Raw genomic sequence first — 27,598 nt, 5'->3', positions numbered from 1 at the left:
ATATTGGCATTAAGTATTACAAGCTCAGTAACACATCAGGACACATAAGATGTTACTCAAAACAGGTGGAAGTGTACAACCATAATCCTTCCTGCCGATAAATATCATGATAACACTACAGATTAATCCATTTGCCCCCATATTACAGGTATGGAGATAGTTTTGAACACTAGTATCTCAGCTCATAGGAAAGGTACAAAGTTCAGTAGCTGGTAATGCTGCTATATCCCAATTACTTTTGCCACGTAGTTGATTGGTGGTTAATGCACCATGACTGATAGTCTTAATGAATACCAGATAACAACGTTGTGGATGGTCAACGTAAATATCTGGATATATATTTTGTGCACCGTTCCCAGAGGCACTGCAATACTGGGTCGATGCGTGGAGTGGACGGAGCAAGCCCCTATTCCATCTCCCTGTTCCAAAATTCAATTTAATATATGGTCCCTAGATAAGGGACGTATCAGATTATTAAACTGATAAGAACAGATACTACACTTGATGTTAGCCAAAAGGCCGAGAAGCGATGCAGCTAAAGCTGTATCCAAGGATAGTTTGTCGTTAATATATAGACATGCCATGACGGAATGTTTCTAAGTGTCAGGGCTAGTTGATTCTGGATAACTTTGACTTAAATGCCGCAACGCTCATCATGGTTACTCCATCCAGGTAATTGCGGTATATCCGAAACTTATATGAGAAGGTACTGAATAGTGTGCATCTTCAAGGTCGATGTCTACCATAAAGTATCCTTGGATCCATGGTAGTAGTTACAAATCTCATGAATGGGTATACCTGGTGAAATACTCAAGTGGTTTATCAACGATGGTGCGACATTCACCATCGTGGGAGGGTAGACCACTTGGGGTGCTTGCTGAATTGGTGGCAAGATATTAATTCTATTCCCCTTGTATTTATTTTTTGGTATATAACTACCAAGAGTGATAGCTTCCTAACCAGGCGTGATTCATCCACCCCTTGTTAGTACAACCCTTAACCATTATGTGATGGTAGGAACCATACTTATCTGTCTTCATTGTTGTTTTCTTCGGTTTCTGGTTCCTTGTTCTTGTAGGGACGATGTTTGTTGGGGGGTGGCGCATTTTCCCCTGGGGCCTGCTGTGGGCCGTGGCCTAAAATGCTATGGGTTTGGCATGCAGGCCCCGAGCTTTCACCAGTACCATGAGGTAGACGCCCCTGGTGGACACGTAGAGGTACTGCTGTCTGGTTTAGTGTGGTGCTCATTCCAGACTCTGCCGTCTGGTGCCGAATAGTTTGAACACTTCGTCCAGTTTTTTAGGACTGGTTTGGTAAGTGCCAGGTAGCAGGATCTGTGCTTGTGAGGTCGGCGTTCTCATAGTCCTGTTAATTTCATAGATTGAGGGCAGGTTTGTGAGTTCATTTCAGAAGTTATGAGGTATACCGTTGAACAGTAGGGTCAGGTGTTTTGCCATACTACCCTGCCCTTCTGGAATGAGCAGGTGGACATGATAGCTGACGTCAGGGTACCAAATGCATTTTAAAAATATTTAGGTTAAATGCGCTGCTCAATGTATCCCCCAATAATGGCGGGCACTTTGAGTAAATGCAATTTAGGGGAGGCGTGATAAAACCAACGCCTCATGGCTACCAGTCTTGGAGAGGTTTTTTGGAAAAGACAGGTAGTAAGCTGGCCATCAGTTGAGACTGAAAAGCCATCTCGCTAGTGGTGGAGCCACATAGTGGCCACACCCAGCAGCTCTTCCTGATCCTGTACCTCAAGCATACTCCCGATATTGTTCAGCCAGTGACCCCTCTTCATGACCAGCCCAGCCACTGGTCACCCCAAAGCTAACCACACTAAGGAGGAAGCGATGGGGAGTGCCTAGGCACTGTGGAGGGTATGCCTGAACCCTCCAGCGAGACTGCCCCTCACGTAGCGTGTCTCGCAGGAGCTCCTGCTCCAGGAGCCGCTCCAGCGGCTCAGGCGGCTGTCTCTCTCCCATGCGGGTGGAGAGACGTCCCCTCCGACAAGTCGGAAGCCACCGGCCGGATGCCTCTTCGGATGGCTGAACATCCAGCCCGCAGCTCAGGCACTAGCGGGACTGGCCTCGGCGCGGTGTGGGGATAGCGGTGTGCCAGGTAATTGTTCCTACCGCCTTCTTCTGGAGCTTTTGTGCCTTGTAGTAGCGAGAGCGCCCCTCAAGCAGCGCGTCTCGCAGGCACCTGCTCCGTGAGCCGCTCCAGCGGCTCAGGCGGCTCTCTCTCCCCCCGTGCGGGTGGAGAGACGTCCCGTCCGACATCGGGAACACCTGCCGGATGCCTCTCGAGTGGCTATGCATCCAGCCCGCTGCTCAGGTACTAGCGGGCTGGCCTCGGCACGGTGTCGGGGAATTACGGAACACCGGGTAACGCTCCTACCGCCTGTTGCTGCCCCCCTCCCCGACGGGAATACGTTCTCCTTGAACGGGGGACAGTTTTGTTCCAGAGCCTTTTTCTCTGCCTGTAAAAAACACAAGCAGAAAAAAGGCTCACCTGTAAAAGAAAACCCGACCTCAGGGTACTCACCTGACGCGCCGGTTCAATCTGTAACGGGAGAGCCTAACCCCCGTTGCAAGCCGCTGTTGCACTGCTGGCGTAATGCCGCGCCTGCGCACTGAGCGGGTTCTTCACGTAGTCACTCACGTGACTCCGAAGTAAAATCAGTCCTGTAATGCTGCCATAGCTCCCTCTGGCCACACCCTAACCTGCTTCACGTAGATTTTTCTCTGGTAAGCAGGGGCCTTTATACAGGAATTGGCATCACAGAGATATGGTCTGAGGAGCCAAGGTGGGGGCGGGGGACTGCCTTGAATGCCTTCTTGATGTTTGTATAGGCTAGGTCCAGTGTGTTTACTCCCCTGGTTGCAAAGTCCACATGCTGGTAGTAATGTGGGAGAAATGTCTTCATGTTGCCCAGGTTAAAATCCCCAGCAACAATGAAAGCACCATCTGGGTGTGTACTTTGCAAGTCACTGATGGAGCGATAAAGAGCATTCAGTGCCTCCTTAGTACTGGGGGAAAGGGGGACAGCCTGGTTCACCCCTCGCTGAACCAGGCTGTCGTCCCATCGTACACGGCTGTGATGGTTGATGGCAACTACTGTCGACCGGAAATGTTGTTAGCCCCTCCACGCTAATAGCGCCGTCGGGAACAGAGGAGTTTAGCCAGGTCTCTGTTAAGATCAGGACGCATCCATCTCTCACCTCCCATTTGGTTACCAAATCCAGCCTCAGGTAGTCCAACTTACTCTCCAAGGAGCAGACGTTAGCGAGCAGAATAGATGGAAGCGGTGTTCTGCAGGGGTTAGCCTTTAGTTTCGCCGTTAGCCACTCCCCCCCCCCCCCGTGCCGTGCTTCTGCTTCCTGTCGCACCATCTCCTCCGAGTGCGGCCAGTGCTGGTAGGCGACTCCGCAGCTTCGTAGGCCGCTGGTTCCAGCCGACGCAGCAGTCCGAAACTCGGTAGAGTTTCCAGAGTGGCCCGGTCCACGACCGCTGAACTGCTGGAGGTACGCAGTTCCAACACAAACTGACAGTCACACACCACCTGCACCCCATCACACTGAACAGTGACCATCAAATTCTCTGCACTAAGTAAGTTATTTACTGTTAAAATTCTATTGCTATCGGGAGCCGATGCAGCCGCAGCCGAGCAAGGCGCCACCATTTTCCTCAATGCAGTAACATGTCGAAACAAGGAACTACAGATCATGCTTTACACAAAAAGACACAAAGTGCTGGAGTAACTCTGGGCGTCTCTGGAGAACACGGGGAGGAGAATGGGGGAGCTGGAAGCACAGAGGGGCAGGATAAAGCCTGGCAGGTAATAGTTTGTAACAGGTGAGTGTGGGGTGGGGGTGATAGGCAGATGGTTGGATAATGGTCAGAGATGAAAAGACAAAAGGTGTGAGAGTAAATGATGGAGGGGTTGTGAATTGTGAGACTAGAATAAAGGGCCTGTTTCTGTGCCCATGTATCCATGAATTAATAAGTGGAAGGTAACGACTGCAGTATGAAGATGCCAGGCCATCATTGTCTCCAAGAGTAGGTCTCCAAGTCCAGCCACCTATTCAAAGGCATTCCCATTACTGAGTCTCCCACCAAGAGCATCCCAGGCCTGGGCCAGTATGGGACCATCCATGTAAACACTGTGGCTATGAAAGCAGTTCAGAAGCTGGGTAACATGCAATAAGTGACACACCTCCTGGAATCCCAAACTCTTTCCACATCCAATTAGAGACAGCAGGGTTGAGATGGAATATTTTCAATTTGCCAAGAAGCTCACCAACACAGAAGGCAGACCATTAACATCGCACCCATTACCGATCTAACCTTTCACTCCCTCCATACCAGTGCTCAGTGACCGCAGTGTTTTTGACACCCTCAATAGCAAGAAAGTTCTTCCTCAAATTTGGAGACCAAACTACACACAATACTCCGGATGTGGTCTCACTAACGCCATGTACAACTGCAGAACCTCTTTGCTCCTATACAAAAAAAGACACAAAGTGCTGGAGTAACTCAATAGGTCAGACAGCATTTCTGGAGAACATGGAGCAGTGACATTGTGGGTGAAGGCCCTTCTTCAGTCTGATTGTTATAAAGTCATACAACACGGAAATGGGCCCTTTGGCCAAACTTCCATATGCTGACCAAAATGCTCCATCTACACTAAACCACCTGCCTGCGTTTAGCCCATATCTCTCGAAACCTTTCCTAAACTTAATCCTGTCCATATGTGTTCTAAATGTTGCTAGAGTACTTTTAGTGGTGGTGGGAGAAGCTGGAAGAGAGGTGGGATGGGACAAAGCCTGGCATGGGATAGGTGGATGCAGGTGAGGGGGAGAGCGTCATGGACAAACGTTTGGACAAAGGCCAGAGATGAAAAGACAAAAGATGATAAGTCAAAGGAAGGAATATAGGTGGAAGGGGAGGGGAGAAGGGGAGTGGTGTTTGTAAATGAGTTAATGGAAGAAACAGGCAGGGTGTAAGATGATGATACTTTACCCCAGCGGAATGAACATTGACTTCTCCAATTTCAGGTAGTCCCTGCTTTCTAGTTCTTTCCCATCCCCTTCCCAGCTCTCCCACTGCCGACTGTCTCCGCCTCAAGTCAAGTCAACTTTATTTGTCACATACACATACAAGATGTGCAGTGAATTGAAAGTGGATTGTGCAAAAACAACAGAACAGAATCAGTATTTACGTTTGAAAAAAAATGTTTCAAGACAAAACACAACAGTAAAGGGCCAGTCCCACGAGCATGCGACTGCATACGGCTAGCGCAACCTAACGTGGTCGCTTGAGCCGTACGGCCTCGCGGGGCTGGTCCCACTTCGATGGCCGGAACCGTATGGAGTTGTGTGGGGCTGGTCCCGACATCGCGTGGGGCTCCAAAAAACTGGCTGTCCAAAGATTCTGCGCGGCAACGGCCTGTCGTACCGCAGCCGCATTGAGTCTGTACGCAGCGCCTTAACGGCATACACACCATCTTGATGGCGTACGCCTAGTGCGTGCCGTTGCGCGATGTCACCGCCCGGCGTGCCGTTGCGCGATGACGTAACCGCCCGACGTCCAAATTCAGTCGGCTGCCACATTAGTTTAAATCCTCCCCGACAGCACTAGCAAACACTCCCCCAAGGACATTGGTTCCATTCCAGCCCAGGTGCAGACCGTCCTGTTTGTACTGGTCCCAACTCCCCCAGAACTGGTTCCAATGCCCTAGAAATTTGAATCCCTTCCCCTTGCACCATTTTTCAAGCCACGTATTCATCTGTAATATCCTCCTATTTCTACTCTGGCTAGCCCGTGGTACTGGTAGTAGTCCAGAGATTATTACCTTTGAGGTCAGACTTTTAAGTTTTTCTCCTAGCTCCCTAAATTCACCTTGTAGCACCTCATCCCTTTTTGTACCTATACCGTTGGTGCCAATGTGCACCACGACAACTGGCTGTTCACCCTCCCCCTCCAGAATGTTCTGCAGCCGTTCAGTGACATCCCTGACCCTTGCACCAGGGAGGCAACATACCATCCTGGAGTCTCGTTTGCGGCCGCAGAAACGCCTATCTATTCTCCTTACAATTGAATCCATTATTACTATTGCCCTTCCACTCTTTTTTCTCCCCTCCTGTGCCGCAGAGCCACCCATGGTGCCATGAACTTGGCTGCTGCTACCTTCCCCTGATGAGCCATCTCCCCCAACAGTATCCAAAATGGTATATCTGTTTAGGAGGGAGTTGACCGCAGGGGACGCCTGCACTACCTGCCTACTGTTTAGTGCAACGTCTGATCAAGGATAGTCCGAGGATCATTAAAGAGGTAGTGGGTGTGTCCTAATCGGGGAGGTGGTTTAGGGTCATGTGATGTCATTCCCTCTCCCCCCACTGTCCCCACCCACACAGTCCCCAACACCCCCCCCCTGCAATGTCCCCAAACTGCCCTCACTGCCCCAAGTCCACTGTCCCCACCCACTCCCACTGTCCCCATCCCCACGGACCCCACCCCACTGTCCCCACCACCCCACAGGCCCCAACCCCAGTCCCCAACCTACATTGTCCCCACTCCCACACTGTCCCCACTCACCCCCACAATGTCCCCACTCCCACACTGTCCCCACTACCACAATGTCCCCACCCCCAGTCTCCACAACTGTCCTCAGCCCCACTGTCCACACCCCCACTGTCCCCACTCCCACTGTACCCACTCCCACTGTTCCCATTCCCACACTGTCCCCACCCCCACTGTCCCCACCCCCACAATCCCCACCCCCACTGTCCCCACTCCCACTGTTCCCACCCCCACGCTGTCCCCACCCCCAATGTCCCCACTCCCATACTGTCCCCCCCCACACTGTCCCCACCACAATTGTCTCCACTCCAACACTGTCCCCACTCCCACTTTCCCCACCCACCCCCACTGTCCCCACTCCCACTGTCCCCATCCACCCCCACTGTCCCCATCCACCCCCACTGTCCCCACTCCCACACTGTCCCCACTCCCACACTGTCCCCACTCCCACACTGTCCCCATTCCCACACTGTCCCCACTCCCACTCGGTCCCCACCCACCTCCACTGTCCCCACAATGTCTCCACTGTCCCCACACTGTCCCTGTCACATTGTCTCCACACTGCCCCCAAACTGTCCCCACTGTCCCAACACTGCCCCCAAACCGTCTCTGTCCTAACACTGTTTCCACACTGTCCCTGTCCCCACACTGTCCCTGTCTGCACACTGTCCCACACTATCCCCACCCCAACACTGTCCTCACACCGTCTCTAAACTGTCCCCACCCCCACTGTCTCCACACTGTCGCCACGCTGTCCACACGCTGTCCACACTGTCCCCACACTGATCCTGTCCCAACACTGTTTCCACCCTGTTCCCATACTATCCCTGTCCTCACATTGTCCCCACGCTGTCCCTGTCCCCACACTGTCTTCACACTGTCCCCACATTGCCACCACTGTCCCTGTCTCCACACTGTCCCCACTCTGTCCCTGTCCCAACACTGTTTCCACACTGTCCTCACACTTTCCCTGTCTCCACACTGTCTTCACTGTCCCCACATTGCCTCCACGCTGTCCCCATACTGTCCCTGTCCCCACCGTCGCCATACTGTCCCCACACTGTCCTTGTCCCCACAATGTCCCTGTCCCCACACTGTCCCTGTTCCCACACTGTCCCTGTCCACACTGTCCCTGTTCCCACACTGTCCCTGTCCACTGTCCCAACCCTGTCCCCACATTGTCCCCACATTGACCCACACTGTCCCTGTCCCGGCACTGTCCCCACATTGTCGCCACACTGTCCCCTCAATGTCCCTGTCTCCACACTGTCCCTGTCCCCACATTGTCTCCACACTGTCCCCACACTGTCCCCGCATTGTCCCCACTGTCCTCGTCCACACAATGTCACCACTGTCCCTGTCCCCACACTGTATCCACAATGTTCCTGTCCCCGCACTCTCTCCACATAACCCTGTCCCCACAGTCCCTGTCTCCACACTGTCCCTGTACCCACACTCCACTGTCCCCGCTGTCTCCACACTGTCCCTGTCCAGTCTTCACATTGTCCCTGTCCTCATACTGTCCCTGACCCGTCAGTCCCCATACGGTCTCCACATTATCCCCACTGTCCCTGTCCCCACATTGTCCCTGCCCCTACACTGTCCCTATCCCCACACTGTCCCTGTCTCCACACTGTCCCTGTCCCCACACTGTCCCTGTCTCCACACTGTCCCTGTCCCCACACTGTCTCCACACTGTCCCTGTCCCCACTGTCTCCACATTGTCCCTGTCCCCATACTGTCCCTGTCCTCGCTGTCCCCACACGGTCCACAGTCTCCACTGTCCCTGTCCCCACACGGTCCCCGCACTGTCCCTACACTGTCTCCACAATGTCCCTATCCACACTGTCTGTCCCCACACTGTCCCTGTCCCCACATTGTCTCCACTGTCCCCATCCCCACACTGTCCCTGTCCCCACACTGTCCCCACACTGTCCCCGTCCCCACACTGTCCCCGTCCCCACACTGTCCCTGTCTCCACACTGTCCCTGTCCCCACTGTCCCTGTCCCCACACTGTCCCTGTCCCCACACTGTCCCTGTCCCCGTCCCCACACTGTCCCTGTCTCCACACTGTCCCTGTCCCCACACTGTCCCCACACTGTCCCTGTCTCCACACTGTCCCTGTCCCCACACTGTCCCCACACTGTCCCTGTCCCCACACTGTCCCACACTATCCCCACCCCAACACTGTCCTCACACCGTCTCTAAACTGTCCCCACCCCCACTGTCTCCACACTGTCGCCACGCTGTCCACACGCTGTCCACACTGTCCCCACATTGATCCTGTCCCAACACTGTTTCCACCCTGTTCCCATACTATCCCTGTCCTCACATTGTCCCCACGCTGTCCCTGTCCCCACACTGTCTTCACACTGTCCCCACATTGCCACCACTGTCCCTGTCTCCACACTGTCCCCACTCTGTCCCTGTCCCAACACTGTTTCCACACTGTCCTCACACTTTCCCTGTCTCCACACTGTCTTCACTGTCCCCACATTGCCTCCACGCTGTCCCCATACTGTCCCTGTCCCCACCGTCGCCATACTGTCCCCACACTGTCCTTGTCCCCACAATGTCCCTGTCCCCACACTGTCCCTGTTCCCACACTGTCCCTGTCCACACTGTCCCTGTTCCCACACTGTCCCTGTCCACTGTCCCAACCCTGTCCCCACATTGTCCCCACATTGACCCACACTGTCCCTGTCCCGGCACTGTCCCCACATTGTCGCCACACTGTCCCCTCAATGTCCCTGTCTCCACACTGTCCCTGTCCCCACATTGTCTCCACACTGTCCCCACACTGTCCCCGCATTGTCCCCACTGTCCTCGTCCACACAATGTCACCACTGTCCCTGTCCCCACACTGTATCCACAATGTTCCTGTCCCCGCACTCTCTCCACATAACCCTGTCCCCACAGTCCCTGTCTCCACACTGTCCCTGTACCCACACTCCACTGTCCCCGCTGTCTCCACACTGTCCCTGTCCAGTCTTCACATTGTCCCTGTCCTCATACTGTCCCTGACCCGTCAGTCCCCATACGGTCTCCACATTATCCCCACTGTCCCTGTCCCCACATTGTCCCTGCCCCTACACTGTCCCTGCCCCTACACTGTCCCTGTCTCCACACTGTCCCTGTCCCCACACTGTCCCCACACTGTCCCTTTCTCCACTGTCCGTCCCCACACTGTCCCTGTCCCCACACTGTCCCTGTCCCCGTCCCCACACTGTCCCTGTCTCCACTGTCCCTGTCCCCACACTGTCCCCACACTGTCCCTGTCCCCACACTGCCCCTGTCTCCACACTGTCCCTGTCCCCACACTGCCCCTGTCTCCACACTGTCCCTGTCCCCACACTGTCCCTGTCCCCACACTGCCCCTGTCCCCACACTGCCCCTGTCTCCACACTGTCCCTGTCCCCACACTGTCCCTGTCCCCACACTGTCCCTGTCCCCACACTGTCCCTGTCCCCACTGTCCCTGTCCCTGTCCCCACACTGCCCCTGTCTCCACACTGTCCCTGTCTCCACACTGTCCCTGTCCCCACACTGTCCCTGTCCCCACACTGTCCCTGTCCCCACACTGTCCCTGTCCCCACACTGCCCCTGTCTCCACACTGTCCCTGTCCCCACACTGTCCCTGTCCCCACACTGTCCCTGTCCCCACTGTCCCTGTCCCTGTCCCCACACTGTCCCTGTCCCCACACTGCCCCTGTCTCCACACTGTCCCTGTCCCCACACTGTCCCTGTCCCCACACTGTCCCTGTCCCCACACTGCCCCTGTCTCCACACTGTCCCTGTCCCCACACTGTCCCTGTCCCCACACTGCCCCTGTCTCCACACTGTCCCTGTCCCCACACTGCCCCTGTCTCCACACTGTCCCTGTCCCCACACTGTCCCTGTCCCCACACTGCCCCTGTCTCCACACTGTCCCTGTCCCCACACTGCCCCTGTCTCCACACTGTCCCTGTCCCCACACTGTCCCTGTCCCCACACTGTCCCTGTCCCCACACTGTCCCTGTCCCCACACTGTCCCTGTCCCCACACTGTCCCTGTCCCCACACTGTCCCTGTCCCCACACTGTCTCCACACTGTCCCCACCCACCAGGCCAGATCCACAACATCAACCAAAGCCGGAGCCACATTTTTTACTCGAGCGCCAACGGCCGCCAGACGTTTCCCGCCTCATCGCGCCATCGCCAGAGCGCCCCCAGTGGTGGGTCGTGTCGGTGAACCTGCTCCAGAGCGCCCCCCAGTGGCAGGGCAGCGGTCGCCATGGAGACCGCGGGCCAGGTCAGGGTCGGTCCGTGCTGCTGTTTCCATGGTGACCTGGACGGCGGGAAATGAAGTGGTGGAGGCGCGACATGGGCCTGGATGTGGGCCGGTGGGGAGAGGGATGGGAGGGAGAGAGGGAGGGGAGGGGGAGATAGGGAGAGGGAGAGAGGAGGGGGGAGGTTAGAATTTCATAGTCTCCAAACTGTCCCAGTCCACACACTGTCCCTGTCCCCACACTGTCCCTGTCCACACACTGTCTCCACACTGTCCCTTTCTCCACTGTCCGTCCCCACACTGTTCCTGTCCCTACACTGTCACTGTCCCCACACTGTCCCTGTCCCCGCTGTCCCCATACTGTCTCCACACTGTCCCTGTCCCCACACTCTCCACACTGTTTCTGTCCCGACACTGTCCCTGTCCCTACTGTCCCTGTCCAGACTGTCTGTCTCCACACTGTTCCTGTCCCCACACTGTCCCTGTCCCCACACTATCCCTGTCCACACTCCCCTGTCCACACTGTCCCTTTCTCCACACTGTCCCTGTCTCCACACTGTCCCTGTCCCCACACTGTTCCTGTCCCCACTCTGTCCCAGTCCACACTGTCCCCACACTGTCCCTGTCCTAGCAATGTTACAAAATTTTGAGATTTTAAAAATCAAGTCTGCAATTTATCCCATCAGATAAAGCATAAAAATAAGTTTAATTTGACACCTAATTCACTTTCATATCTCAAGTATTTAAAAAGTTATGGCCATTTTCATACTGGGAAATGAGCATCTTGTTCCCTATTGATTTTCTATGGACATAACAAAAAAGCTGTGATCGTGAACAGTCAAAAGCCCATAACTTTCTTGAAAATTAAGAGAACTGAATGACATTTTCAGTTATCATAGATTGAAGCATTCTGAAACAAATATAAAATAATCTTACTTGGATGACCTGAAATTAAAGCATATAATTAGTTAGTTACCTAATTGTAGCTAATTTCAGACTTCAATTACTAGATCTAAACATCTATCCATTTCTTAATAAATGATTAACATTTTTAAATAGCCTAAATGTCCAAATAATATTCACAAATAATTCACAATAAAACATGATTTTTAAATCTCATTTACATTAATTTATAGACCAAATGGAAGGAATTTAGTGTTCAATTGCTGTAAATTAAAGTCCATTTAAATCAGCTTTCCAGTGGGTCCCTGTGGAACGCGGTGGTTTAGAACGTTCACATTGCGGTAGATTTGTGCCTCAAATGCCGAGATAAATACTGCGGGATATAATGGGCCCAAAATGAGCTTCTCGCAATATTAAACTTTGTATAAAGGGATCTTTAGAAGCCCTTTTTAATGTAAAAATATATACCTTCTGCTATTTGCTTTATGAGACCCTGCGGTTGCTGGTGTTCGCGGGCTTAGAGATTGATTTTTAAACTACTATAACTATTATTCGAGGCCTTTAAAACTAATAATAGCTTTTGCGACGGGGTCTTCCAGCGATTTTTCGTTAATAATTAACTAGGCTGAACATCTTCGATTTGAACAGCCTAGAGAAAATCGCGTTTTAAACCCGCCCCCTCTAAACGGCGCCAAAATCGCGCACACCCGCAGCGACAGATTTTCAGCGACGCTTCAGGTAGGCTTTGCAACATACCTACCTGTCCCACACTGTGCCCACACGGTCCCTGTCCCCACACTGTCCCAGTCCACACACTGTCCCTGTCCCGACACTATCCATGTCCCGGCACTGTCCCTGTCCCCACACTGTTCCTGTCCCCACTGTCTCCACACTGTTTTTGTCCCCACGGTCTCCACACGGTCCCTGTTTCCACACTGTCCCTGTCCCCACTGTCCCTGTCCCCACACTGTCATTGTCCCCGCTGACCCCACTGTCCCTGTCCCCACTGTCTCCACACTGTCCCTGTCCCCACACTGTCCCTGTCCCCACACTGTCCCTGTCTCCACACTGTCCATGTCCCCACACTGTCCCTGTCTCCACACTGTCCCTGTCCCCACTGTCCCTGTCCCCACACTGTCATTGTCCCCGCTGACCCCACACTGTCCCTGTCCCCACTGTCCCCACACTGTCCCTGTCCCCACACTGTTCCTGTCCCCACTGTCTCCACACTGTTTTTGTCCCCACGGTCTCCACACGGTCCCTGTTTCCACACTGTCCCTGTCCCCACTGTCCCTGTCCCCACACTGTCATTGTCCCCGCTGACCCCACACTGTCCCTGTCCCCACTGTCTCCACACTGTCCCTGTCCCCACACTGTCCCTGTCCCCACACTGTCCCTGTCTCCACACTGTCCATGTCCCCACACTGTCCCTGTCTCCACACTGTCCCTGTCCCCACTGTCCCTGTCCCCACACTGTCATTGTCCCCGCTGACCCCACACTGTCCCTGTCCCCACTGTCCCCACACTGTCCATGTCCCCACACTGTCCCTGTCCCCACACTGTCCCTGTCCCCGCTGTCCCCATACTGTCTCCACACTGTCCCTGTCCCCACACTCTCCACACTGTTTCTGTCCCGACACTGTCCCTGTCCCCACATTGTCCCTGTCCACACTGTCCCTGTCCCCACACTATCCCTGTCACCACACTGTCCCTGTCTCCACACTGTCCCTGTCCCCACACTGTCCCTGTCCCGACACTGTCCCTGTCCCCACACTGTCCCTGTCCCCACTGTCCCTGTCCCCACACTGTCATTGTCCCCGCTGACCCCATACTGTCTCCACACTGTTTCTGTCCCAACACTGTCCCTGTCCCAACACTGTCCCTGTCCCCACACTATCCCTGTCCCCACACTATCCCTGTCCCCACTGTCCCTGTCTCCACGCTGTCCATTTTTCCACACTGTCCCTGTCCCCACACTGTTCCTGTCCCCACACTGTCCTAGTCCACACTGTCCCCACACGGTCCCTGTCCCCACATTGTCCCCACTGTCTCCACACTGTCTCCACACTGTCCCTGTCCCCACACGGTCCCTACACTGTCCCTGTCCCCATACTGTTCCTCTCCGCACACTGTCCCTGTCCACACGCTGTCCCTGACCCCACACTGTCAGTCCCCATACTGTCTCCACATTGGCCCCACACTGTCTCCACATTATCCCCACTGTCCCTGTTTCCACATTGTCCCTGTCCCCACACTGTCCCTGTCCCCACACTGTCCCTGTCCCCACACGGTCCCTACACTGTCCCTGTCCCCATATTGTCCCTGTCCCCACACTGTTCCTGTCCCCAAACTGACCCTGTCCCCACATTGACCCTATCCCCACTGACCCTGTCCACGCTGTCCCCATACTGTCTCCACACTGTCCCTGTCCCCACACTCTCCACACTGTTTCTGTCCCGACACTGTCCCTGTCCCCACATTGTCCCTGTCCACACTGTCCCTGTCCCCACACTATCCCTGTCACCACACTGTCCCTGTCTCCACACTGTCCCTGTCCCCACACTGTCCCTGTCCCGACACTGTCCCTGTCCCCACACTGTCCCTGTCCCCACTGTCCCTGTCCCCACACTGTCAATGTCCCCGCTGACCCCATACTGTCTCCACACTGTTTCTGTCCCAACACTGTCCCTGTCCCAACACTGTCCCTGTCCCCACACTGTCCCTGTCCCCACACTGTCCCTGTCCCCACACGGTCCCTACACTGTCCCTGTCCCCATATTGTCCCTGTCCCCACACTGTTCCTGTCCCCAAACTGACCCTGTCCCCACACTGTCCCAGTCCACACACTGTCCCTGTCCCGACACTATCCATGTCCCGGCACTGTCCCTGTCCCCACACTGTTCCTGTCCCCACTGTCTCCACACTGTTTCTGTCCCCACTGTCTCCACACGGTCCCTGTTTCCACACTGTCCCTGTCCCCACTGTCCCTGTCCCCACACTGTCATTGTCCCCGCTGACCCCACACTGTCCCTGTCCCCACTGTCTCCACACTGTCCCTGTCCCCACACTGTCCCTGTCCCCACACTGTCCCTGTCTCCACACTGTCCATGTCCCCACACTGTCCCTGTCTCCACACTGTCCCTGTCCCCACACTGTCATTGTCCCCGCTGACCCCACACTGTCCCTGTCCCCACTGTCCCCACACTGTCCCTGTCCACACACTATCCCTGTCCCCACACTATCCCTGTCCCCACTGTCCCTGTCTCCACGCTGTCCATTTTTCCACACTGTCCCTGTCCCCACACTGTTCCTGTCCCCACACTGTCCTAGTCCACACTGTCCCCACACGGTCCCTGTCCCCACATTGTCCCCACTGTCTCCACCCTGTTTCCACATTGTCCCTGTCCCCACACTGTCCCTGTCCCCACACTGTGCCTGTCCCCACACGGTCCCTACACTGTCCCTGTCCCCATATTGTCCCTGTCCCCACACTGTTCCTGTCCCCAAACTGACCCTGTTCCCACATTGACCCTATCCCCACTGACCCTGTCCACGCGGTTCCCACTGTCACTGTCCCCACACTGTCACTGTCAGTGTCCCCACACTGTCCCTGTCCCCGCTGTCCCCATACTGTCTCCACACTGTCCCTGTCCCCACACTCTCCACACTGTTTCTGTCCCGACACTGTCCCTGTCCCCACACTATCCCTGTCCCCACATTAACCATATAAGCATATAACAATTACAGCACGGAAACAGGCCATCTCGGCCCTACAAGTCCGTGCCGAACAACTTTTTTCCCTTAGTCCCACCTGCCTGCACTCATACCATAACCCTCCATTCCCTTCTCATCCATATGCCTATCCAATTTATTTTTAAATGATACCAACGAACCTGCCGCCACCACTTCCACTGGAAGCTCATTCCACACCGCTACCACTCTCTGAGTAAAGAAGTTCCCCCTCATGTTACCCCTAAACTTCTGTCCCTTAATTCTGAAGTCATGTCCTCTTGTTTGAAACTTCCCTATTCTCAAAAGGAAAAGCTTGATCACGTCAACTCTGTCTATCCCTCTCATCATTTTAAAGACCTCTATCAAGTCCCCCCTTAACCTTCTGCGCTCCAGAGAATAAAGACCTAACTTATTCAACCTATCTCTGTAATTTAGTTGTTGAAACCCAGGCAACATTCTAGTAAATCTCCTCTGTACTCTCTCTATTTTGTTGACATCCTTCCTATAATTGGGCAACCAAAATAGTAAGATTAAACGAGAACTTACCAGTTTGAAGTTTGATCTGTATTTTATGAGGAGTTACGATGAGGGATTACGTGAAGAACCCGCTCAGTGCGCAGGCGCGGCATACTTCCAAGCAGCGGTGTGGAATCGCAGATAGACACAGTTATTCGAAGTAAACATAGTAAAGATAAGGAGACATCAATTTATTAGTTTGATCCATATAATGAGGGTGGGAGCGGAGGGCACGTAATCCCTCATCGTAACTCCTCATAAAATACAGATCAAACTTCAAACTGGTAAGTTCTCGTTTAATTTTACTATTTTACTTCGGAGTCACGTGACTGACTACGTGAAGACTTCAAAGCTCTGTGATTTCAAACCGTGTAACAGTTCATACTTCACTCGCTGCCAAAGTCATTCGAGGGAGGAAGTATGTTATCGTAATCAGCCATGAATCTGTTTGCAAAAACAATAATGGTGTTATTAACAACAACAAGACCAATTGCTCCCCCGGGCTTACATTATATATTTTTTGCAGATTCTTTTTCTGCAAACGATATAGGTTCTGTCAGCGGTTTGTTATAAAAGTTTGGAACGTATACTCCCTAGACCACCCTGCAGTAGCCAGGATGTGGTCCATAGGCTCGTCCATCCTCTTAGTTACTGACGTGGAAGCTGTCCTGGTGGAATAAGATTTTATACACGTTAGTATTTACTCCAGCAACTCCCAGTACCTGCTTGAGCCACTAGAGATAGTTTAGCTCATCACCCGACCATGAGGTTTCCTGTGGCTGACCCATAAGGCTTTTTCCTCTCCCTCGGTATTCCTTATTGTGTCGATCTCTAAGTGGGTCATGACACATAAAACGTGGTTCAGGTGGGTATGCCCGGAATTTCATGACTGGACCTGATGTTCCTGGTCTGTTCTGTTTGGCCAACCCTTGAATGGGCATGTGACACTATCTGGTGTTATAACCATGTTGTCCCATCACAGTAGATGGGAGAGCTGGCTCTTTGTGTTGATGTAAGGCCACCAGCATGTCCATCTTCAGGGTAGGCTGTTCCAGGGTGAGTGACCTGGCTGGTGATCATCCCCTAAGGTATGTCAGGGTTTCACTGACATCCCAATTTGGGTGTACCTATTTCTGGGGAATGGATTGATATACCTCTCCTGTATCTGATCACCAGTGAGCGGTACCCAAGTTGAGTAGGCTAACAGAACATGTCCTTCATTGTGGTGAAGACCTGCCAGGAGCTCCAGTACAATTTTTTGTTATAGTTGAATGTGTAATTCCTGTTTTGGAAAACAGTGTACCATTTCTTGATGCTCCTCAGGTATGTTCCCTAGGATATGCTACGGAATACTGTCATCAGGTTGATAGTGCTGCTGATCCAAGCACAGCAATGGTCTTCCCAATTCTGCAATTCTTTTAATGACCATGTCGAGGATCACTGGGAACCATGCTTGTGGACTTGGTCCACTGTAATATGCGTAGTACCCGACTGATGAAGCCGTAGTACCTATTGAAGAGGTAGAAGGAAAGGAAAAACATAGAGATTAGGTTCCCCCCACCCCTCAATACGCGGGAATGTCTCCATTCCCGCTGCCTTGAGATTGGTTTCATGTGACGTAAGTTAGTACGTGGTGATTTAATTGGATATAAGGAATCGATATCTGGTGTCCATATTGCTTAGTGATTTCAGCAAATATTTTTGGTTTAAATGTATGTTTACAGTATTTAGCTCACCTGATAGGTGAGTTACTGAAGGTCAAACATGTTTGACGACATACGGTTTCCAATTGTTAATAAATTGTCACCTAATATCGATGTTCTCCGCCCAAGTGGTTTGGTATATGCCACCACTGATGTTGTTATCTTATAAACGAACATGCAAATTTGGTGGATTACTGAGCAAATGCTTCACTAGAATTAACTAAGTTAATATATAACATGTTTAAGTCAATTCATATTGGCATTAAGTATTACAAGCTCAGTAACACATCAGGACACATAAGATGTTACTCAAAACAGGTGGAAGTGTACAACCATAATCCTTCCTGCCAATAAATTCCATGATAACACTACAGATTAATCCATTTGCCCCCATATTACAGGTATGGAGATAGTTTTGAACACTAGTATCTCAGCTCATAGGAAAGGTACAAAGTTCAGTAGCTGGTAATGCTGCTATATCCCAATTACTTTACCACGTAGTTGATTGGTGGTTAATACACCATGACTGATAGTCTTAATGAATACCAGATAACAACGTTGTGGATGGTCAACGTAAATATCTGGATATATATTTTGTGCACCGTTCCCAGAGGCACTGCAATACTGGGTCGATGCGTGGAGTGGACGGAGCAAGCCCCTATTCCATCTCCCTGTTCCAAAATTCAATTTAATATATGGTCCCTAGATAAGGGATGTATCAGATTATTAAACTGATAAGAACAGATACTACACTTGATCTTAGCCAAAAGGCCGAGAAGCGATGCAGCTAAAGCTGTATCCAAGGATAGTTTGTCGTTAATATATAGACATGCCATGACGGAATGTTTCTAAGTGTCAGGGCTAGTTGATTCTGGATAACTTTGACTTAAATGCCGCAATGCTCATCATGGTTACTCCATCCAGGTAATTGCGGTATATCCGAAACTTATATGAGAAGGTACTGAATAGTGTGCATCTTCAAGGTCGATGTGTACCATAAAGTATCCTTGGATCCATGGTAGTAGTTACAAATCCCATGAATGGGTATACCTGGTGAAATACTCAAGTGGTTTATCAACGATGGTGCGACATTCACCATCGTGGGAGGGTAGACCACTTGGGGTGCTTGCTGAATTGGTGGCAAGATATTAATTCTATTCCCCTTGTATTTATTTTTTGGTATATAACTACCAAGAGTGATAGCTTCCTAACCAGGCGTGATTCATCCACCCTTTGTTAGTACAACCCTTAACCTTTATGTGATGGTAGGAACCATACTTATCTGTCTTCATTGTTGTTTTCTTCGGTTTCTGGTTCCTTGTTCTTGTAGGGACGATCTTTGTTGGGGGGTGGCGCATTTTCCTCTGGGGCCTGCTCTGGGCCGTGGCCTAAAATGCTACGGGTTTGGCATGCAGGCCCCGAGCTTTCACCAGTACCATGAGGTAGACGCCCCTGGTGGACACGTAGAGGTACTGCTGTCTGGTTTAGTGTGGTGCTCATTCCAGACTCTGCCCTCTTGTGCCGAATAGTTTGAACACTTCGTCCAGTTTTTTAGGACTGGTTTGGTAAGTGCCAGGTAGCAGGATCTGTGCTTGTGAGGTCGGCGTTCTCATAGTCCTGTTAATTTCATAGATTGAGGGCAGGTTTGTGAGTTCATTTCAGAAGTTATGAGGTATGCCGTTGAACAGTAGGATCAGGTGTTTTGCCATACTACCCTGTCCTTCTGGAATGAGCAGGTGGACATGATAGCCGACGTCAGGGTACCAAATGCATTTTTAAAATATTTAGGTTAAATGCGCTGCTCAATGTATCCCCCAATAATGGCGGGCACTTTGAGTAAATGCAATTTAGGGGAGGCGTGATAAAACCAACGCCTCATGGCTACCTGTCTTGGAGAGGTTTTTTGGAAAAGACAGGTAGTAAGCTGGCCATCAGTTGAGACTGAAAAGCCATCTCGCTAGTGGTGGAGCCACATAGCAGCCACACCCAGCAGCTCTTCCTGATCCTGTACCTCAAGCATACTCCCGATATTGTTCAGCCAGTGACCCCTCTTCATGACCAGCCCAGCCACTGGTCACCCCAAAGCTAACCACACTAAGGAGGAAGCGATGGGCAGTGCCTAGGCACTGTGGAGGGTATGCCTGAACCCTCCAGCGAGACTGCCCCTCACGTAGCGTGTCTCGCAGGAGCTCCTGCTCCAGGAGCCGCTCCAGCGGCTCAGGCGGCTGTCTCTCTCCCATGCGGGTGGAGAGACGTCCCCTCCGACAAGTCGGAAGCCACCGGCCGGATGCCTCTTCGGATGGCTGAACATCCAGCCCGCAGCTCAGGCACTAGCGGGACTGGCTTCGGCGCGGTGTGGGGATAGCGGCACGCCCGGTAAATGTTCCTACCGCCTTCTTCTAGAGCTTTTGTGCGTTGTAGTAGCGAGAGCGCCCCTCAAGCAGCGCGTCTCGCAGGCACCTGTTCCGAGAGCCGCTCCAGCGGCTCAGGCGGCTCTCTCTCCCCCCCGTGCGGGTGAAGAGACGTCCCGTCCCAAATCGGGAACACCTGCCGGATGCCTCTTCGGGTGGCTATGCATCAAGCCCGCTGCTCAGGTACTAGCGGGCTGGGCTCGGCACGGTGTCGGGGAATAGCGGAACACCGGGTAAACGCTCCTACCGCCTGTTGCTGCCCCCCTTCCCCCCGACGGGAAACGTTCCTCCTTGAACGGGGGACAGTTTTGTTCCAGAGTCTTTTTCTCTGCCTGTAAAACACAAGCAGAAAAAGGGGCTCCCCTGTAAAAGAAACCCGACTTCAGGATACTCACCTGACGGTCCGTTTCTCTGTTGCGGGAGAGCTTTGGCTCTCCCGCTGCCGCTGTTGCACTGCTGGCGTAAAATGCCGCGCCTGCGCACTGAGCGGGTTCTTCACGTAGTCACTCACGTGACTCCGAAGTAAAATTGTACACCATACTCCAGATTTGGTCTCACCAATGCCTTGTACAATTTTAACATTACATCCCAGCTTCTATACTCAATGCTCTGATTTATAAAGGCTAGCATACCAAAAGCTTTCTTTACCACCCTATCTATATGAGATTCCACCTTCAAGGAACTATGCACGGTTATTCCCAGATCCCTCTGTTCAACTGTATTCTTCAATTCCCTACCATTTATCATGTACGTCCTATTTTGATTTGTCCTGCCAAGGTGTAACACCTCACATTTATCAGCATTAAACTCCATCTGCCATCTTTCAGCCCATTTTTCCAAATGACCCAAATCACTCTGTAGACTTTGGAAGTCCTCTTCATTATCCACAACACCCCCTATCTTGGTATCATCTGCATACTTACTAATCCAATTTACCACCCCTTCATCCAGATGATTGATGTACATGACAAACAACAAAGGACCCAACACAGATCCCTGAGGCACCCCACTAGTCACCTGCCTCCAACCCGACAAACAGCCATCCACCATTACCCTCTGGCTTCTCCCATTCAGCCACTGCTGAATCCATCTTGCTATTCCTGCATTTATACCCAACAGTTTAACCTTCTTAACCAACCTTCCATGAGGAACCTTGTCAAAGGCCTTACTAAAGTCCATATAGACAACATCCACTGCTTTACCCTCGTCAATTTCCCTAGTAACCTCTTCAAAAAATTCAAGAAGATTAGTCAAACATGATCTTCCAGGCACAAATCCATGTTGACTGTTCCTAATCAGACCCTGTTTATCCAGATGCTTATATATATTATCTCTAAGTATCTTTTCCATTAATTTGCCCACCACTGAAGTCAAACTAACAGGTCTATAATTGCTAGGTTTACTCTTAGAACCCTTTTTAAACAATGGAACAACATGCGCAGTACGCCAATCCTCGGGGACTATTCCCGTTTCTAATGTCATTTGAAATATTTCTGTCATAGCCCCGGCTATTTCTACACTAACTTCCCTCAATGTCCTAGGGAATATCCTGTCAGGACCTGGAGACTTATCCACTTTTATATTTTTCAAAAGTGTCAGTACTTCCTTTACTTTGAAACTCATAGTATCCATAACTACTCTACACGTTTCCCTTACCTCACATAATTCAATATCCTTCTCCTTGGTGAATACCGAAGAAAAGAAATTGTTCAATATCTCCCCCATCTCTTTTGGCTCTGCAGATAGCTGCCCACTCTGTTTCTCCAATGGACCAATTTTATCCCTCGTTATCCTTTTGCTATTAATATAGCTGTAGAAACCCTTTGGATTTACTTTCACCTTACTTGCCAAAGCAACCTCATATCTTCTTTTAGCTTTTCTAATTTCTTTCTTGAGATTCTTTTTACATTCCTTATACTCCACAAGCACCTCATTTACTTCATGCTGCCTATAATTATTGTAGATCTCCCTCTTTTTCCGAACAAGATGTCCAATTTCCCTTGAAAACCACGGCTCTTTCCAATTTTTACTGTTTCCTTTCAACCGAACAGGAACATAAAGATTCTGTACTCTTAAAATTTCCCCTTTAAATGTCCACCATTTCTCTTCTACATCTTTCCCATAAAACAAAATGTCCCAGTCCACTCCTTTTAAATCATCTCGCATCTCATCAAAGTTAGCCTTTCTCCAATCAAAAATCTCAACCCTAGGTCCAGTTCTGACCTTCTCCATAATTATATTGAAACTAATGATATTGTGATCACTGGACCCGAAGTGCTCCCCAACGCATACCTCCGCCACCTGTCCCGTCTCATTTCCTAACAGGAGGTCCAGCACTGCCCCTCCTCTAGTAGGTACCTCTATGTATTGCTGCAAAAAACTATCCTGCACACATTTTACAAACTCCAAACCATCCAGCCCATTTACAGAATGTGTTTCCCAGTCTATGTGTGGAAAGTTGAAATCTCCCACAATCACTACCTTGTGCTTACTACTAATATCTGCTATCTCCTTACATATTTGCTCTTCCAATTCTCGTTCCCCATTTGGCGGTCTATAATACACCCCTATAAGTGTTGCTGCACCTTTCCCACTTCTCAGTTCCACCCAAATAGCCTCCCTAGATGAGCCCTCCAATCTATCCTGCCAAAGCACTGCTGTAATATCTTCCCTGACTAGCAATGCAACACCTCCACCTCTTGCCCCTACAATTCTATCACACCTGAAGCAACGAAATCCTGGAATATTTAGTTTCCAATCACAGCCCTCCTGCAACCATGTTTCACTGATCGCCACAACATCATACTTCCAGGTGTCTATCCAGACTCTAAGCTCATCCACCTTTCTTACAATGCTCCTAGCATTAAAATATGCACATTTAAGAAACCCCCCGTCTCTTCTTCTCTGTTTATTTCCTTTTTTTTCTTTCTCCTCTTGTGTCCGAGTGGTTCCCTTTTCTGCTTCCTGCCTCCCATTCTGTCTACTAGCTTTCTCTATTTGAGTCCTTCGCCCCAACCATTCTAGTTTAAAGTCTCCCCAGTGACCTTTGCAAATTTCCCCGCCAGGATATTGGTCCCCCTCGGGTTCAAGTGCAACCCATCCTTTCTGTACATTGTCCCTGTCCACACTGTCCCTGTCCCCACACTATCCCTGTCACCACACTGTCCCTGTCTCCACACTGTCCCTGTCCCCACACTATCCCTGTCACCACACTGTCCCTGTCTCCACACTGTCCCTGTCCCCACACTATCCCTGTCCCCACACTGTCCCTGTCTCCACACTGTCCCTGTCCCCACACTATCCCTGTCACCACACTGTCCCTGTCTCCACACTGTCCCTGTCCCCACACTATCCCTGTCCCCACTATCCCTGTCACCACACTGTCCCTGTCTCCACACTGTCCCTGTCCCGACACTGTCCCTGTCCCGACACTGTCCCTGTCCCCACACTGTCCCTGTCCCCACACTATCCCTGTCCCCACTGCCCTGTCCGCACACTGTCCCCGTCCCCACTGTCCCTGTCCCCACACGGTCGCTACACTGTCCCTGTCCCCACGCTGTCACTGTCCCCACACTGTCCCTGTCCCCGCTCACCACACTGTTTCTGTCCCGAAACTATCCCTGTCCCCACACTATCCCTGTCCCCACACTATCCCTATCCCCACACTGTCCCTGTCCACACTATCCCTGTCCCCACACTGTCCCTGTCCACACTGTCCCTGTCCCCCCACTGTCCCTGTCCCCACACTATCCGTCACCACTGTCCCTGTCTCCACACTGTCCCTTTCTCCACACTGTCCCTGTCCCCACACTGTCCCTGTCTCCACACTATCCGTCACCACTGTCCTTGTCTCCACACTGTCCCTTTCTCCACACTGTCCCTGTCACCACACTGTTCCTGTCCCCACTCTGTCCCAGTCCACACTGTCCCCACACTGTCCCTGTCCCACACTGTGCCCACACGGTTCCTGTCCCCACACTGTCCCAGTCCACACACTGTCCCTGTCCCGACACTGTCCCTGTCCCCACTGTTCCTGTCCCCACACTGTCCCTGTCCACACTGTCTCCACACGGTCCCTGTCCCCACTGTTCCTGTCCCCACTGTCCTTGTCCCCACACTGTCCCTGTCCCCACACTGTCCCTGTCCCCGCTGACCCCATACTGTCCCCACACTGTCCTTGTCTTCACACTGTTTCTGTCCCGACACTGTCCCTGTCCACACTGTCCCAGTCCACACACTGTCCCTGTCCCAACACTGTCCCTGTCCCGACACTGTCCCTGTCCCCACACTATCCCTGTCCCCACTGTCCCTGAGACGGGAAGTCGCCAGCCGAGTAGAGATGACCAAGGCCACCAGTGATGAACGCCACCTCCTCTACGGACGTGTACCCCCGGCCCAACGGCTGAAGTCCAGGAGAAGCTTTCTCAGCCATGTCCAGCCCCTAATAACATCACGGGAAGAAACCAGACTCCAACTATGGACAAAAAGGCTTGAGGACGACCCCCCTCCTACTGACATGGGTATCCCTCCTTCTGAAGCCCTCCCTCCGGGCTCAGAAGCACCATGGGTCCAGTGGAAGACGCTCAACCGCCTGAGAACAGGAACAGGGCGATCAAAAGCTGCCATGGCCAGATGGGGCTATGAAACTGGCCAAACCACCTGTGAATGTGGAGAAGAGGACCATACAATGCAGCACTGCCTTGTCTGCCCCCTACTACCCAACCAGTGCAGCTCAAAGGATCTTGCAGTGTTCAACAAAAACGCAAAGGACTGTGTAAAGGAATGGGAAACTGTCATAGTCAACCAGCTTCAAAGACACGAAAAGAAGAAGACTGTCCCTGTCTCCACTCTGTCCCTTTCTCCACACTGTCCCTGTCCCCACTGTTCCTGTCCCCACACTGTCCTATTCCACAGTCCCCACACTGTCCCTGTCCCCACACTGTCTCCACACTGTCCCTGTCCCCACATTGTCTCTGTCCCCACTCTGTCCCTGTCTCCACACTGTCTCTGTCCCCACATTGTCTCTGTCCCCACACTGTCCCTGTCCACACTGTCCCTGTATCCACACTGTCCCTGTCCCCACTGTCCCTGTCCCCACACTGTCTCCACATTGTCCCCACACTGTCTCCATAGTTCCTGGCCCCACACTGTCTCAACATTATCCCCACACTGTCCCTGTCCCCACATTGTCCCCACTGTCTCCACCCTGTCCCTGTCCCTACACTGTCTCCACACTGTCCCTGTCCCCACACTGTCCATGTCCCCACGCTGTCCCTGTCCCCACACTCTCCCTGTAGTGGCCATTTGGCCTGTTTTGCATGTCATTGTGGATGGCATGTTCCTTTAAATTTTAGACTGCTCATTCTAATGTGGGTGGGATTTATGACATGTCTTTGGGCGTGTTTATGCAGCTTAACTGATTGCGTGGTAGTTTAGTTGGTTAGATTCGTTTTGGAGTGAAGAGGAAGAAGATTAATCCTTCGACCATGTCAAGCCACATGTCAAGATCATGTGAAGCATGGAGACACGAGGAGTTTTCCAGTATCTGAAGTAATGAGCTGGAGTTCGAAGAAGACTGCCGGAACAAGTCGGAAAACCTTGGATGTATCTTACTGTTTTATATTTACAATAAAGAAAATATTCGTTAAAAGACTGTGCGCTGAAGCTTTATGAAAGGAGAAGCTCTGAAGGTCTCTGAGGCAGCTTGCATGCGTACCGAAGATATTCCCCTTATCCCGTCTCACCCAATTAGTGGCTAGGGAGTTAATTCCTGAAAGATTTGAAAAATCTGCCGTTACAATGTCGAAGGATTAACCTCCGTCAGGGGGGTAATTGCCAGTCCCAGAGAGTGGGACAGAGGAGAAGATAGAAGCGAACCTCCGGTGGGGGTTAAATACCAGTCCCTGAGATAGAGACAAAAGATCGAAGTGCAAAGGCTAAGACCTCGGAGAGGCGCAGCCAGAGCAGGACGACCAGGCTAAAACCTCGGAGAGGCATAGCCAAAGAAGACTGGTTACAATCATGTAACTGAAGAAGAAATGCCAGTCCCAGAGAGTGGGACAGAAGATTTAATTGAAGACGGCAGGGCTAAGACCTCGGAGAGGCATAGCCAAAGAAAGAAGATTGGTTCCAATCGTGGAACTGAAGAAGTTCTCGGCCAGGAAGAGCCTTGAGGTCTATCAACAGCATCGGAACGTATCTGAAGACGTATCACTGGATTTGTGAGTATGAATCGATTATTACCTTTTGAATTAAAATCACGGTTTTAATTAAAAGAATTCTGTTACAGAGCTCAAGAAGCTGTTTTCTCCAGCGTGTCTGGGAAAGGCAGACCGACCTTGGATTGTTTTGAATCTCTTGTGATAAAGCGCATTCCATTTGAATTAGCATCATTTATTTTGCACCTGGAATTAGAGAGAGGTTCTCTACATTATCGGTATGTTTTAGTTTTGGAAGAAATTGTTGATAATAACAAAGTCACTTAGAAGCAGAGACTTTTTCGACTAATTTAAAGACTTGGCAATCTGCCAAGACCTCTTTTAAATCATGAATAAAGATGACGATGAGGGCAGAGCTATGCCAGAAGAGCCACGAGGTGATGAAGAAAGACCCAGACAACTTGAAGAAACAGATATTTCACTTGCTGCCTGTCTGAGGGAAACCGAGAAAGAGAGAAATGAATTATGGTTGCAGGTTACCAGAGTAATTGATTCACAGAAAAAACAAATGGAATCAGAAGAGAACCAGGACAAGGTGGAGGAGAAATTATGCCTGATAAGTAGACTTAACCAAGAGCTGAAAGAGAAGCAGGACACACTGCTGGAAGCAAAGCGTTCTCAAGAGGAACGTGAAAGACATTATAAGTGGGATTCCGAAAATACGGAGTATTATCCAATCCAATCCAATCCAACTTTATTTGTTAAGCACTTTAAGACAACCAATGTTGACCAAAGTGCTGTACAGAAGAACAAACAAGACATCATAAACAGACAACATAACAGAACATAACATAACAGCTCACATAAGGCGCATAAATCACATATGAAGTACAACAATAAATCAAAAGACATAAAACATGAGCAAAAAACAATAACCACGCAACAAAGCAATCAAAATAAGAAACCAAACCAAGCAAATAAAGTCGACATCTTACTGGGTATCAAAGGCCACGGAGAAGAGATGGGTCTTAAGAAGAGATTTAAAAACAGACAAAGAAGAGGCCTGTTTAATGTGGAGAGGCAGATCGTTCCATAATTTGGGTGCCGACACAGCAAAGGCACGGTCCCCTCTGAGCTTCCGCTTAGTTTTTGGTGATGAATCCAACGATGCTGCAGAAGCATGGTTAGAGCTAGTTGACAAAAGTAAATGTAGCAGAAAAGAAGATACTAAGCATGAAGAAGGTGATGAAATAGAATCGGGAGATAGTATCTCAAATGTATCTTCACGAAGATCAGGCCGTAAATCTGATAGCTCAGCCAG

At 51.2% G+C, this 27,598-nt stretch overlaps 2 non-coding genes across 2 annotated transcripts; both read right to left on the bottom strand.

Moving 5' to 3' along the window:
• Nucleotides 1-339: 339 nt before the first annotated feature.
• On the bottom strand, nt 340-531 carry LOC116980204. Its single transcript, XR_004413895.1, has one exon. It is a non-coding gene; the product is annotated as a U2 spliceosomal RNA (small nuclear RNA).
• A 17,768-nt stretch (nt 532-18,299) lies between these two features.
• On the bottom strand, nt 18,300-18,491 carry LOC116980200. Its single transcript, XR_004413892.1, has one exon. It is a non-coding gene; the product is annotated as a U2 spliceosomal RNA (small nuclear RNA).
• Between the last annotated feature and the right edge of the window lie 9,107 nt (nt 18,492-27,598).

The sequence above is a fragment of the Amblyraja radiata genome, chromosome 13 (assembly GCF_010909765.2).
Source record: "Amblyraja radiata isolate CabotCenter1 chromosome 13, sAmbRad1.1.pri, whole genome shotgun sequence".
Taxonomy (NCBI): domain Eukaryota; kingdom Metazoa; phylum Chordata; class Chondrichthyes; order Rajiformes; family Rajidae; genus Amblyraja; species Amblyraja radiata.
Note: the sequence above shows the minus strand (reverse complement) of the source record. Positions and strands in the feature narration are given on the sequence as shown.